The following is a 16,480-nucleotide window of genomic DNA, read 5'->3' as shown; positions in this document are numbered from 1 at the left end:
GTATGTCCAAGCCAACGTAGATGTCGTTTGGAGATTATTGACATCACCACCTGTTTGTTAGTGTGAAACACTGACTTCTTGGTAATTTGATCACTCTGTTTGATCCCTAGAATCTTTCTAATACACTTGGAATCAAACGCATCTAATGTTTTCTCTCGGCTGATTTTGAGATTTTTGAGGTTTTGAGGTTTTGGAGATGCCAAGTTTCACTTCGATATAGCAGTGTGCACAAGACGTTGTTATAAAATCTTCATTTAGATCTGAAAGTGCAATTTTTGCTTTCTCCAGATTTTGCAGAGCTGGTTAAATGCTTTATCTATCCTGCACTCATAGTTCATATTGCCTTCCTACTTTATGGAGTTTCCTAAGCAGGTGAATATTTAATTCTGTTCAATATTATATTTTTTATTATCAAGGATGAGGTTATTCCCTCAAAAGTAGAATCCCTAGCACCACACGTTAACAATGAACAATTTTTTTAATAACAAACATAATTTTGTAAATTCACTGTTATTAATTCATTTTTCAATCTTGCTTGAAATGCGAATTGTAAGTTAAATCCTCTTCGGGACAAGATCAAAGTGTAGTATCTGTTCTCCAGATGCTGCACTTCTATTTCTTGTTCTCTTTCGGTGGATGAGAAATCCTTCACGACTGAGACAATTTTTATTTTTGTACCTTTTCTCCACGTTAAAAAACGACCCTGGTGTCTAACTCTGTCCCATGGGGAGGCATAGTAAATAGGTATATTAATAAAATTGTTTGAACATTTCTAAAGATTCTTGTGACTGTGAATACATAACAAGATAATTAGTCGTCTTTGATAAGTTTGCTTTAAGTTAAATCAGTGATCAAAACACTATCTGCTCATTATGAAATGATTGCATCATCAATCCACTATCGCTAGAAACTCCCCACAATCCCCTGTTAGACATGATCCAGATTATCAGCCCCTTATAAAAAAAGAAAACGAACACTGAACTATGAATGTAGATTATTTCTGTAATTATTTAGTCTAATTTTAAGAAATCTATTGTCATGTAGTTGTCCCGGGCAACGCCTAGTAAACTGAACGATTATTATTATGATTGTTATTGATGTTGTAAAATAGAATGTTAGAAAAAATGTATCAAGGTGAAAAATTACTTTTTAGGATCAAACCATTTATGTCAGAAATGAAAAGGAAGGTTAGTTTTCATAAACAGGAATGTTAGCTAAATCAACAAGTATTCAGGACAGACGATGGGCATGACTGATATGGTTGATAATGTCATTAGAAAGGGGATGTTTTTATATACGTAGGGTTTTAGTCAGTTAGTAATTAGAACTAGATGGACAGAGAGTTCAACGAAACGGCCGTAATGGCTCGGAGCACCTGGGGAGCAAGGGATCCAACACTTATCAAATGTAAGGAACGTAGGACCGACATGGAGCTTTCCAATGGGGGAAACCTCTGTAATAAAGTTGCTGAAAAGACAACCCAAGATTTTTTTCATTAATTGGGATGAATTTTCGGTGCAGCTTTCCGTCAAACAAGACCAAAGATAGTTGAGGTATGTTTCTCCGATTGATTTTGGTGTAAGTGTTATATGTCCGTTGAACATACAAACACGAGAACACAAGACGATCATAGGCACACTGATAAATATATACACGTTACATACATTCAATAGACACATAAACACATGAACGTTTATATATATACAAGTAAACAGTTATACACACTCGTTTTTATATATATATATATATATATATGGTTGCGTATATATATGTATGTATATGTGTAATTGTATGTATTCATATATGTATGTATGTATGCATATACATGTGTATGTATTTCACTCATCATTAATTCATTTGCTTCCTTTAATAACTCCTGCTGATAATCTAATTTTTAAGTAATAACTTGTATATTTCAGTTGACCCTCCCTTTTTTTGCTTTAAATTTTGGCGCCTTTTCAACGTCATCTTGTCTGGGTCATTTTGACATTGGCTTTTCTATTCTAAAATTAACTCAATCACCATTCAATTTTCTTGTTCTTCTTCTTCTTCTTCACTCATTCTCCCAAAATTAGCCCAGCCTTGACAGTCGTTTTAAATTCTTTTCTTATCTTCCTTTTAATAATATTATTTAAACTCATTCCCTTTTCCTTGCCCCCATTTGTGAATTATTTCATGGATTTCTGCTATTTGGGTTACTTTCGACTATCTTCCAATTACACGATTCCTTTGGATTTTACTTGTGGAAATGGAAACTTAACCAAGTTTTTTTGGATTTTGATTTTTGGATTTCACCGTTATTGGATATTTTACCCTTCATCAGACTGTCCATTCACGTGAAATCACCTTTTTCTTCACCATATTTCATTTGCTTCACTATTTGTTACCAAGTAAGATCTATGACTTACTTGTAGTTTCATCAAATATTTTTGCAAGCAAAATCCGATCCCGCATTTTGCTAAATCTATATATATATATATATATATATATATACACCCACTATATTACACTATTAATTTTTAAGAGTTTATTTTTAATTGTTTATTTGTTTTAATGGAAGATAATACACTTTTCTCAATGAAAGCATCAATATATCGGCATAGAAAAAGGAACCTTAAATTTCTCCTCTGCTGTCATAATTGTTGTCACTCGGTGCTGAAAGATTGAAAGTAAAATCATCTACGACTAGCAGCTAGTGATGCCGGCAGCAAGGAGTTTGGTCTGACCGGTGGATAAAATACCACGAGTGACGTTTCTTCTTTCTATCTCTTTCCTTTTGTTAATCCTTTCTTTTTCTCTTTCTTTTCGTTAAACTCTCCTTTCTCTCTTTTTGTTGTCACGAAGAGGAAACGCTTTGATAAATGTATTTTTTCAAACGAAATATTCAATGATGCAGATTTATGAAAGACAGCAAATGTGCACTTTCCATGCGTCAAACTAGTAAATAAGTATATGTATATATATATATATATATATATATATATATATATATATATATATATATATATATATATATATATATAATTTTTTTTTTAATAGTTAATTTACAAAAATCATATCAAAAATTAAAGTAAAAAGATTCCTGGACAATATTGGCTATATACCACTGCTTTAATATAATTTCATTAAAAAAGAAAATTTAAAATAAAGAATATCTCCATAAAAAAGCTATTTAAAAAAAGTTTAATATTTTTATTGATAAAAGAAGTTAAATATTTAAAAAAAATTTTTTTATTAATATTTAAAATAATTCCTTTCGATTCGCTAACACCATTTGCCGTTTTACTGCTATCTGTAAAATTTGCATGTAAGCAGGTTGTTTTTTTTTTCACGCTAACAGTTTTTCTTTTTTTATTACTTGACCTCATATTGTAAAACCGGAGTTTTCCGTTGGTCCCAAAGCCAACAAAGTCAGAGCAATTATTGAGATATTTTTTATCCTCGTTGACTGTAGTATGCTGCAGGTCCTGTACAATTCTAGGTCCATCCTCCCAGGTTTTGCCTTCTCCCTTTCACAAGGGACTAGTTTATTGCTAATCGCAGACATTTTTTGTAGGCTAGATTTCTCTTTCTCTAAAGCACTGGTTCTTCAATCTCATCTTCCGATCCTTGTGTCGCATCTTTCCTCAGTAGGAGGGAGATAAATATCGACTTCAAATTAAAAATGTTATTTTTTTAACTTTTCTTTGAAAGCAAAAACTATAGGCATAATTATATTTTAAATTATGCCAAATTATGCAATGATATGTGAATCCTGCTATTATAAAAAGCATAAAAAATAAAAATATTAAGACGCTCTTCCTCCCAGACAATACCGGATATATACAACTGCTTTAATATCAAAAAATAAAATGTTGAAATGATGATTTTTGTATGAATTCAAGAATGCTAGAAATATTTTGTATGAATTCAAGAATGCTAGAAATATTTTGAATTCAAGAATGCTAGAAATATTTTGAGGCTATTATTGAATTGGATCAAATTTTATTTGTTGACTATTCATCAGTTTATAAGTATTTTACTTATATTTCTATTTGTACTGCTGATGTCAGACTTTCATCAGGGTGCGTCCTCATTGCTTCAGGGGTGATTCACAACCGATCATTTTGATAACATCTTCTTTTACACTTAGTGTGTCACAAGGGAATACAAATTTGCGCCTTTTTGTTGGTTTGGTTGTCTTGTTTTACGGCATATCAACCCTTTTTCGGTTATTTAATCGAAAATCCAGTTATTTTGGTAAAAGTTTTTATGCGTCAAGTTCTTTATATCTTCAAATATTTATTCATGGTGTTTGGTTTGGTTTGGTTGCTTTATAGACGGAAATTTTTGTTTTTGGCTTTGCATAACATGATTGAGTTTTGAAAAAGGATAGAAAAATGCAATAACATCAAAGTTTGGTACATTTAAGACAGTCTGATCTGGTAGCTCCTTTTTGGTGTGGCCTCAAACCAAACTTGTGTTCATGGAGAAAAGTGTGTTATCTTCCACTGACCCCATCAGTATACCGAATATTGAAAAGGGGGCTTTGTCAACAAAATTTCTCTTCATATTTTCCTTCTGAATTGTTGTCGTTTGGTGTTGAAGAGTCACAAGTCAGATCATCTGTGTCTTACAATTAGTGATGGTGACAGTTAAGGGTGTGTGTGTTGTTATGGCTACCTAGAACTTACTGAGCTAGTAGATAATCACAAATGAATTTTGTTCTTTTTGTCTCATTTTGTTGAACTCTTCTTTCCTTCTTTTTGTCATCACAAGGAAGAATCCCGTCACCCAGACAAGATATGTTTTTGCTCAGACGATTTGAGTTTGGATTTCCAAAATGTAATGTCATAAAAATATTATTTTTTTTATAAAAATGCATTGTGCACTTTTTTATCAAGTGTTCAATTTCCAGTTTTTATTAGCCCCTTTTCCGGAATTCAGGATCATTAATTCTCTGCAGAGAATTAATAACTAATGCCTAGTGTTATGGTTTATTTCCCCAGCATAGGCAATAGACTACTCGCTTTTGCAGATTTAAAGACAATGTTGGTGCTAGCAATGGTCAGCTGCTACTCTAAAGGGAGATACAACTGTCATGCTCCAGTATCTTGTGATGCCATGCCAGGTCGATAAGATACCTCCCAGGGAATATCCATGGTAGCATTGCCACATCAAGATACACTCGTTGGGCAATGATAGTTTCACAAAAGTATATCATTTGCAAATTTTACTAACAAATGTACAGCGGTACTGCACTGATGTTAGTCGGGTTGCGTCATTTTATTCAATCCAATGAGCATTGCCCTGTTGGTTTATTTTGTTCTTCTGTGTTAATTATTTCCCTTCCATCAAAAGTTTGTCGAATATAATCTACTATTTAACTGGGTATCCCAAATTTCTTTTTATTACATCTACAAACTGTTTATGTGTGAACATAAGATTATATAAAATATAAATAATGGTCAAAAAATTAATTTGGTAGCACAATTAGCCACGAAAGTATGATAGCTCAAAGTTTGTTGGAAATAAGAAAATTTGCCATTTTGTGTATTATTGGTCCACAAGTTAAATTTATAACTAAAAGTGTAGGCGTTAAACGAGTTTTCTTTTTTAATCATATTCATCTTAAACAAGGCAAATTGCCACTTAGACTTAAGGGGTTCTTGTAAATTAGAAACCATGCCTACAGGGACATTCTTAGTAGGGAGTTGAGCAGCAAGATGTCTGTTCACTTTTTTGCTTAAACTTCAGCATGTTAGTACAATCAGAGAAGCAGGATACAACTAGGGAATTCCTAAGTCCAACAGTTGAAGTGGAAAAACTTTAAAATGCTTTACAAATGTCATCTTGTGTTAAATAAAACGTAATCATAATGCAATAATTATTAGATAAAACTAGCCTAAACATTAAGCCATGCCTTATTATCCTCCAAAAACGAATAAAAAAAAAACTGCATCAATGATATAAAAGCACAATTGTTTACAAAAGATTAATTTCAAAATAAATAAATCTTTTTAATATGATTCATAACACATAAGATATAAAGTTGGATGTTTCTTTTGATATTAACTTTTTATGACCTGAATTATGATGTAGATGATAAAAAAATATTTATTGTTAATTTATGACCTGAATTATGATGTAGATGATTAAAAAATATTTATTGTTAACTTTTTATGACCTGAATTATGATGTAGATGATTAAAAAATATTTATTGTTAATTTTATGACCTGAATTATGATGTCGATAATTAAAAAATATTTATTGTTAATTTTATGACCTGAATTATGATGTCGATGATTAAAAAATATTTATTGTTAATTTTATGACCTGAATTATGATGTCGATGATTAAAAAATATTTATTGTTAATTTTATGACCTGAATTATGATGTCGATGATTAAAAAAATATTTATTGTTAATTTTATGACCTAAATTATGATGCATATGATTAAAAAATATTTATTGTTAATTTTATGACCTGAATTATGATGTCGATGATTAAAAAATATTTATTGTTAATTTTATGACCTGAATTATGATGCATATGATTAAAAAATATTTATTGTTAATTTTATGACCTGAATTATGATGTCGATGATTAAAAAATATTTATTGTTAATTTTATGACCTGAATTATGATGTCGATGATTAAAAAAATATTTATTGTTAATTTTATGACCTGAATTATGATGCATATGATTAAAAAATATTTATTGTTAATTTTATGATCTGAATTATGATGTCGATGATTAAAAAATATTTATTGTTAATTTTATGACCTGAATTATGATGTAGATGATTAAAAAATATTTATTGTTAATTTTATGACCTGAATTATGATGTCGATGATTAAAAAATATTTATTGTTAATTTTATGACCTGAATTATGATGCATATGATTAAAAAATATTTATTGTTAATTTTATGACCTGAATTATGATGCATATGATTAAAAAATATTTATTGTTAATTTTATGACCTGAATTATGATGTAGATGATTAAAAAATATTTATTGTTAATTTTATGACCTGAATTATGATGTAGATGATTAAAAAATATTTATTGTTAATTTTATGACCTGAATTATGATGTAGATGATTAAAAAATATTTATTGTTAATTTTATGACCTGAATTATGATGTAGATGATTAAAAAATATTTATTGTTAATTTTATGACCTGAATTATGATGTAGATGATTAAAAAATATTTATTGTTAATTTTATGACTTGAATTATGATGTAGATTATTAAAAAATATTTATTTTTAATTTTATTACCTGAATTATGATGTAGATGATTAAAAAATATTTATTTTTAATTTTATGACCTGAATTATTATGTAGATGATTAAAATAATATTTATTTTTTAATTTAAGTTAGTTTAAAGGGTAATGATACTATGATTGTCTTTAAACTGGAAAAATTATGAAGTTCAATAGTTAAACTCCTACTGAGAATTTTTACATTTCATAAACTTACCTTGATTATTATCGATAGTGCCTGAAAACGTGTGTTTATGACAACAAACGAAATCCTCCACTCTTTGAGACAGATAACAACATACTGAATGTAAGCAATAAACAGTTGCAATCTGGAGGTATCTGGCATCTACCCAGATACTGAACTAATACGTATAAGGCGTGTTTGAATCAATTCCCACTTTATTTGTGACGTTATATTCATTTATTTACGACTAAACAAATTAGTTCAACCAGGTCATAAAGGGTTAAATTAGTGAAAATAGAAAAAAAGATGTATACAAGGTACAAAAAAAAAACAATTTGATAATAGAGGCAAATATTTAATTCACCAAATGTTTCAACATGGATTTTGTAATTGACAGCTTAAAAACCTATGGATGACTTGCACTTGAAAATGAGGCCATCTTTATGTGCGTAATATCATTCACACCGAATTTTAAAAATACCAACATTAATAAATCATATCACTTAAAATAGTAACCCTGCTTCAAGTAGATTGAAAAAAAATATTACGGACACAAGTTAAAGAACTGAGAAAAAACATTAAAGCTTGTTTACATTAAAATTTTATTAAAATATGTAAAAAATAAAATAAAAATAAAAAATTCAACAAGATATCACAAGTTCAAATTGAAGGGAATTTCATTATATTTACCCATTTTTATACTCTAAACTACGTTGGTGTAAGATAGCCTAAAATGAAAATAATACCATTTTTCCTTGCACTAAAGAAGAGTTATCTGCCCTTGGAGTAAACAACATCAGCCATGGCAGTTTGACAGATAAACAAAAGTGCCTTGCATCACAGACTTTAATTGTAAAACATCCAGTGGCTCTAATATTACCATTTCATCTGTAAGATGTTAAATAAATATATTAGAGGTTATAATTCGTTCTTGGATCATTTTTGTTTGTTATTAAACTGATAATAACCGTCATTTTGTTTGTTATTAAACTGATAATAACCGTTATTTTCAGATGTAACAGATACCTAATTTAACTATTTAGCACGAAAGAGAAAATCTCGGTTTATACCTTTCTTGGAGGCGCTAGTGCAAGATAATGAACAATTCTTATAGAACTAAAACTCGGAAAGAAAGAATCGTAATGACGTCACTTTTCACCCAACGGCAATATGTTTGTTTCTGTGAAACGTAATTTCTCTGAAAAAACATCCAGCCAAAGTTATTTGTATCAGATTTTAAAAAATTTCTGTATAATTTTAAAATTACACCGATTAAATAAATTATTAGTTTTGAATATCCTTACCTTGGTTGATAGACTTCTCGTTGTATGCACGTCCACTGTGATCCTCCCATCTAAATTTTATCAAAATAAACCCCAAAATAAAGTATCAAATGCTGAAATTGAAGGGAATTACACTAAGCTGGTTTATGATACAAGACAAGACTCTGCAAAAGAAATTTCTGAAGAATTTATAATAATATAAAAAAACAATAACAGATCCAACATCTATATATTTATACGATAGCGTGTGTATTATTTTGTGCGTCACACTTACATTTTTTTTCTTCTGAGTGTCATGACCTTCCATTCCTTGTAATAAATAATTTTACCCAGAATTCTTTATAAGTTTTGGTTTCAGTTTCGATTATAGCTAATGGCACTCAAGTCCTCTAATTTTTTTATAAATAATTTTACCAAGAATTCTTTATAAGTTTTGGTTTCAGTTGCGATTATAGTTAATGGCACTCAAGTCCTCTAATTTTTTTATAAATAATTTTACCCAGAATTCTTTATAAGTTTTGGTTTCAGTTTCGATTATAGCTAATGGCACTCAAGTCCTCTAATTTTTTTATAAATAATTTTACCAAGAATTCTTCATAAGTTTTGGTTTCAGTTTCGATTATAGCTAATGGCACTCAAGTCCTCTAATTTTTTTATAAATAATTTTACCAAGAATTCTTCATAAGTTTTGATTTCGATTTCAGCTGAAGGAACTCAAAGTATCTATCTATCTATCTATCTATCTATCTATATATCTATCTATATATATATATATATATATATTTCTTCATGAGTTTTGGTTTCGGTTTTGATTCAAGCTGATGCACCCAAATCATATGGATGTATCTTTTTTTTTTTTTTATCACAACATTAACTCTATAATAATATATACAAAGTCTGCATAAATTGATATATCATATTTAAGCATATATTACAACTGGGCTACGCTGGGTGTACCTGCCAGCTTAGATAAATACTTTTGCAGTTTTATCAAAAGAGCTACAATAACATCAGGGCATCTCCATTTACGGTGAACATCCACAGAATGCCAACATCAATATATTACTTATGAAAGAGTCTGCTGTGGGATTTCCACAAGTCTTGCTAGTTTCTACAATTATTTTAGTGACTTGATCTTCCTCAGTGAGCTATAGACATTTTTTTCTTCATTGTCGATGAATGCTGGTAACAACCAATATTTTCTAATGTCTAATGAAAATGGTTATTAATGTCCTAATTTTTTTTTTAAAGACCCCGTTGGTAAGAGCATGAAAGTAAATGATCCAATATTTCTACACTGAAAAGCGCCATGGATTTGAAAATATAAGAAATCATTTTTAAAACAAAATTCCATGCTAAAAGATTTGTTTTTATTTATTTATTTTTCCAATAAATATTTTTCCAGCTAATGTCTTATATTTTTTTGTAGAGACCTCACTGGTACGTGAGTAAAATACATCTCTTAAAATCGAACTTGGTTTTAAAAATGATTTCTTACATATAAAAAAAGTTTGTTAATTAATGCCATGTTTTTGTTGTTGCTATGTTTGAGTAAGATTGTACCATGTGTATAAATTCTAAACAATATTTTCCTTTTCTTTTTCTCTTTTAAGGTACAGTATTTACAAACGCTATTCACAAACTTGAAATATTAAAAACTGACAGATTACAAAGGAGATTTTATACATGAGTGAAATGAAATTATGGCAAAAAGAGTGAAGGTATTTTGAATCGTTTTCTTTCACAAACATTGATTGCAATTCGTATGGATTAATACAACTGCAATAAAAAGCAATATGCAAAAGATAATAAGGAGATATAGTTTGCTTGAAGCTTTATGTGTGATATATTTATATAGAGAAGGCTATCACACTGCAAGAAATGGAATTTTGCCGATGTTAAGAAGGGAAGACAAAAACAAGTGATTCTCCATACATTTTTTTTTCAATAGTAAATCTTGCTTGATTAATCAAAATGTCTACACAGTGATCTAATGTGTGCAAACATGTTCCATAATATATTTCAGGTAAAAACCTGAAAATGGGTAAATATAATGAAATTCCCTTCCTGCCACCTGCTTTCCTGGCTGTACTGATATGCAGAAGTTTAAATGTAATGTAAACAAACATCTTGTTAATCTTTCCTAGGCATTGTCCCTTTATGTCCAAGTGGCGATATGCCTTGTTAGGGGTGAACGTGAATAAAAAAAAAAATAAAATAAAAAATGATGGTTGGTTCGAGTTTCTAGGGATCTTCCCTTCTTAACACTGACAAACGTTTATATTTTGATAGCCTTCTAACATTTCTCTATTTGGATATTTTCAAAATTTATCTTCACTTTTAACTTATGACTGTTTTGCTCAGCTAACTTATGAATATATAGCAATGTCAATTTTTTCCATTTCAAACTTATGCAATTTTCCTCAAACCGTATAACCGTTCATCATCTATTTCTAAGCTGAGAAAATGGTTGCCTCATGAATTGTTACAGATTTCAATTCACAATTTCTTTTGTCTTTTAGAAAATTCCTGAGGCATCGATTTTCCGAGCTTAAAAACAGATGATGATGAACACTTGTATGATTTCAGGAAAACTTCATCACCATTTCTTCAACTGATGCTGTGGGATTTTCTTTTAGTGATGCAACAAGTGGCTCTTCATCAAATTCAACTGAACGTCCTAATACCGGTTTATCTTCAAGAAAAAAAAAATTCCATTTTTAAATGTTGTAAACCGTCTTCTGCACGTTCTTTCATTTAGGCCTTTTTCTCCATAAGCTGAATATTCTGGTTTACCTTTTGTAAACTCGTAAGGTTTTATGTTTCGCAATGATTCTTGAATACCTCCAACAGTGAAATTTTAATAATTTTGTTTATGTAAAATAACATTTTATAAAATTAAATGTGTCTAAAACATGTATGTGTGTGTGTGTGTGTGTGTGTGTGTATATATATATATATATATAAATATAAAAATATATATATATATATATATATATATATATTCTTTTTCTTCTAATTTTGTTCTAACTGGTAATGGGGCATCTTACTGGATGTCAGACATTCACACATTATCTCATACGTTTCAACCGAGAGATCTTTATAAGATTCTGACTGTCGCTTTAAGGGCACTTGATTCACCAAGTATATTTGCCAGATAATTTTTGAAATACTTTTTCATGAATCCTATAATTACTGGAATGATGGATATCTTCCTAAGATTCCAGTTTCTTTTTATGTTGTACATAATATATATATATATATATATATATATATCTTTCTCTACGATTATATATAAAGGAACTTTGTTTGCGTGTATGTGAGTTTGTTCCCAATAGACTCGAAAACGGCCAAGCTGATTTTTATGAAATTTCACACGAAGGTACTTTATGCAACTGGCAGTGTTCTTAAATAGGTTTTGTATCGGAATGTCTTTGATAAGTATCGATAATTGATAATCGAAATAGTCCGATGAAAGGAGGAAACGTGATTTTGAACAAAGTTAACACCGTATGCAGCCTTATATCACAAGCACATTTGTGAAGTTTTATTATCACACAAGCCAAAAGGTTCTTTGATATGACAGGGGCGCATTCGAACTGAATGTTTATGTTTAAAACACAATTGAATCATGATACTTGACTTTTTCATTTTAAACTTTAATCCAAGTCATTATTATGGCACAAACAATAAGGTCAGGCATATAAAATCAACAGTACGTTCTTTGATACGACAGGGGCGCATTCGAAATTAATGTTTCTGTTTAGAGCTCAACTGAAGCATGATATTTGACTTTAGCATTTTACACTTTAATTCAAGTGATTATATATAAAATTAATTCAAGTGATTATATATAAAATTAATTCAAGTGATTATATATAAAGTTAATTTAATAAAATCAACAATAGGTTCTCTACAGTGGAACGTAGACTACAACATATTGTCGACTAAGTCACTACGGGGAGGCATACGGAGGGGGAGGGCGATCCCCAACTACAGCAGGCAATCAATCGGTTTGATTAAAAAATGGGTGATTTCACCGATTTAGATGACAATAAAAGTATGGGAGGATGAAACATTTGTTGATCTTCATGCAATTCCGGAAAAAGTCAGGTCTCCCTGCTTATAAATATATATATATATATATATATATATTTATATATTTATATATATATATATATATATATATATATATATATATATATATATATATAATTATTTTAAACGCTAGTGTTTAATAGTTATGTGATCATCAGTGCAGGAGATGACGATCAACACTGGTCAAAGGATTCGAACCCCACCATGAAGCCACCTCTGACTCCATTAGCAAGGAACATACCACCATTCATCGCCACGAAATTAAGGGAAATTTTAACATTAATCAAGTTTAATGTTTAACACAGGCGATCTTCAAGTAATCAAGTAACAGGAAGTCATAGTTTTGTTAGACATTCCAACTTGAAAAAAACTTATGTAATGGTTGTTTTTAGTCTATGGAAAATGATCAGGGCTCAATTATATATGTAAAAGCATATATTTTTAATTTAAAACCAATGTGTTGTGTTCTTTTAAATTATATATATATATATACTAGCAAAGTTCCGTCCCTAACCTTTGACCTTGACCTTGAAAAATAGTGTGCACCATCTCTAGGCCGGAGACCATCATCATATCAGGTTTGGTCATGATCGGTTCAGTGGTGTGGGCTGTAAGAGAGTATATATATATATAGGCTACGACCTTGACCTTTACCTTGGAAAATAATGTGCACCATCCCTAGGTGGGGGACCATCGCCATGCCAGGTTTGATCATGATCAACCCACTGGTTGCACAGTAGGAGAGTTGCACGCACATACACGCTACTTCTTTATATATATAAGTGTGTGTGTGTGTGTGTGTGTGCTTTAGGAGAATGAAACAAGGTTTATAGTTACTCAGAATGGTCATCATGCCACACAAGCATTGTTAACTGTAATCCTCTTGCTACACCAGTACTTTTTGAGTATGTGATCTTTATGTAGATACTATGTGTGCAGCTTGCTGCGTCATACATAAGCATCTTTCTTGAGACTTACGACAGTGGAGAGGTGTTGACTACAGCTAACATGGCGGACTTCCAGTTTAGTAACCATGTCATGTGCTGGCTTGGTGAACCACCAATGAGTGCATGTGCAACAGAATAAAGTGCAGGCATCATAATCATCATCATCATCATGCTATGTAAAAAGTGGTCATACTTGAAAACAAGTAACGGCTACAATATGCACGCACGCACACACACACACACACACACACACACACACACACACACACACACACACACACACACACACACCTGTCTCAGGATGGGTAAAATTTGTTTCGCAAAAAACAGTTTTACATCACTTCTATGTCCCCTTAAGAAGACTAAAATCAAGATATATAATATGATTAAAACTTATGTCTAAAGCAGGGTTTCCCAAAGTGGGCTCCATGAGGGAGGCTGAGGGGCTCCAGGAAGGCCAAATGCTTTATGTGGAAAATTAAATGGCTTCAGACAATTAATTATTGATCTTTTTTGCTGGAAATAGATATGATACATGACTGTAAGTGTAAAGAGTTCCATGAAAAGGAAAATAAAAAATAACAAAAAAATTCAACAATCAGCAACAACAAATGGTTGTAAACATTATCATTAGTTAGTGTTACAATTTGAAATTAATGTTTTTCATATTTATTTTAGAAATTATCTTGTAAGTGCTCCATAAAAACTTTTGCCCTGTGCAGGGGCTCCATGGTGTCCTAAAGTTTGGGAACCCCTGGTCTGAAGAATAGGTCTTCTAATTTTGATAAAAATTCATTACATGATTTTGATTGTAGAAAATGTATAAAATTGAAAGCGTTAACTTTAACAGCATTAAATAAAAATGAGGCGTTTTGCCTATAATGCCCCCCCCCCAAGACCTGTTTAAAATATTCCAAATAAGTTGAAATAAAAAGGAATATTTATTAATTGATGTCTAATACATATTGTTAAAATTTCACAAAAAAATATCAAAGTTATCTGAGTTTTCATGAAGGACTGCCACACTCATAATGATCGGTTAATTAGTTTAAGAGTGAATCTTGTACATATAAATATATAAACATGTGTGTGTGTGTGTGTGTTTTTGTTGGGTAAATGTTGACATCCGCCTACACTAAAACTACTACTATTTAATTTATTAACTTACCCATATGTCTGTGTGTTTGAGTGAGGAGCGGGGTGGGGATGGATAGTAATATCGACTCTGGGTGGGTGGGGCTCTGTTAAATTTGGCAATGCATGGTAATGCAGGCCTAGTTGACTTTGCTGTTCCACATTTTCGACAATTGTTACAAATCTAGGAACGATAAGTACACATTTAGTACTTTGTTTAAAAAAAAAGGATTTAATTTCTTTGAATGCCAGAGCGCACACAAGTTGCAGTGAGTACCATTTTCGAGTATTTCTATTAGTTGGCCCCTTTCTAAAAGTTGAACATTGAGAATTTTAGTTTTAAACTTTTATTATCAAAAATGTTTTCCTTTTATTTTTTATTGTAACTTTTTAAAGTGTTATAACTAGGGCTAGGACAACAGCATATTCTTTCCATTGTTTTGACTCTCAAGTGTGTATCTGTTGATATCTTATATGCTTTTATATAGAATGATGTGGTTCTCAGTTGATTAACTGTGTCGGATATATACTCGAGAGTCAAAACAATGAAAAGAATGTTTTGTTGTCATAGCCCTAGTTATAACTTTTTATAACTTTTAAAAGCTATTATAACTTTCTGATGTTTTAGAAATTTTTAGAATTATAAGTAAAGTTTATAACTTTTAAACTTTTTATAAATTTTAAACATTTTATAACTTTTTAAACATTTTATAACTTTGCTTTTTTATAACTTTTAAAAATTGTTAGAATTTTTTTTATAACTTTTTAACAATTTTAAGAATTTTTAAAAATTTCCTTTTAGAATTTCTTTAACTTTACTCTGTTTAAAAATTCTTTTTGTTTTTTATATGAAGTTTCGCTTTTTTTTTTTTAAATAATTAGTTGAATTAAAAAACAATATTTAAAAACATTTTCGAGTATTATCTCCCTTTCTTTTTAACTTAAATTAATTTTTTTTTTCATTTTAGGACTTAGTCAACTTACACCTGCCGAGTTCCAATTTTTCAATTTTGACCCCTTAGCAGCTATTTTTACTGGCTAAAACCAAATCTAATTTGGTCCTCAGATTTGAATACCCTATATATCATGTTTCAAGTCTGTAGACCAAAAATCGACAGAGTAGCTTTGTAGAGTCCGTTCTGCACACACATGCACGGTCACTTTTTTTTTATATATTTATTTTTTAGGTTGGAACTTTTTTAGAACTGTTTTAAAAATTAACAAAATGTTTTTAAAAACTTTGAAATCTTTTCAAAATTTTTCTCATTTTTATAACTTTTCGTTTTTAAACTTTTTAAATTTTCTTATTAAAACTTGTTTAAACTTTTAATTTATTGAAAAATCTTTTATTTATATTTATTTATATATTTATACTTTATCATCCTTTTTTACTTCTTTATGTTTTGGTTTTGAAATCTTTCAACAAAAGATAAATGGAAGATATCAAAGAAACTTTTAATATAAAAACAATGGCAGTTTCTTTACATCTATCTCCTTTTCTTTTCTCTCCGTTTCTTTTTCTCTTTTTTTTACTTTTTACATTTCTTTCTTTTTCTATTCTATTTTCTTATTCGATATTGT

General features: G+C 30.0%; 1 protein-coding gene across 8 annotated transcripts in view; it reads left to right on the top strand.

The window, feature by feature from the left end:
* LOC145291542 (uncharacterized) overlaps positions 1 to 16,480 on the top strand; it is a 459,128-nt gene that overhangs the window by 151,032 nt on the left and 291,616 nt on the right. The window contains exon 2 of one of the 8 annotated variants that reach the window (XM_080137549.1): positions 10,334 to 10,441. The exons of 6 other annotated variants lie outside the window; for them this stretch is intronic. The gene's annotated coding sequence lies outside the window, so the exon portion shown is untranslated. Of the gene's footprint in view, positions 1 to 10,333; positions 10,442 to 15,019; positions 15,169 to 16,480 lie in introns of those variants that run through there. One more of the 8 variants, XM_080137548.1, reaches the window with a different exon arrangement.

This window comes from Euprymna scolopes, chromosome 12, assembly GCF_053919585.1.
Source record: "Euprymna scolopes isolate OS-2025 chromosome 12, ASM5391958v1, whole genome shotgun sequence".
Taxonomy (NCBI): domain Eukaryota; kingdom Metazoa; phylum Mollusca; class Cephalopoda; order Sepiida; family Sepiolidae; genus Euprymna; species Euprymna scolopes.
This window is presented reverse-complemented; position numbering and strand designations above follow the sequence as displayed.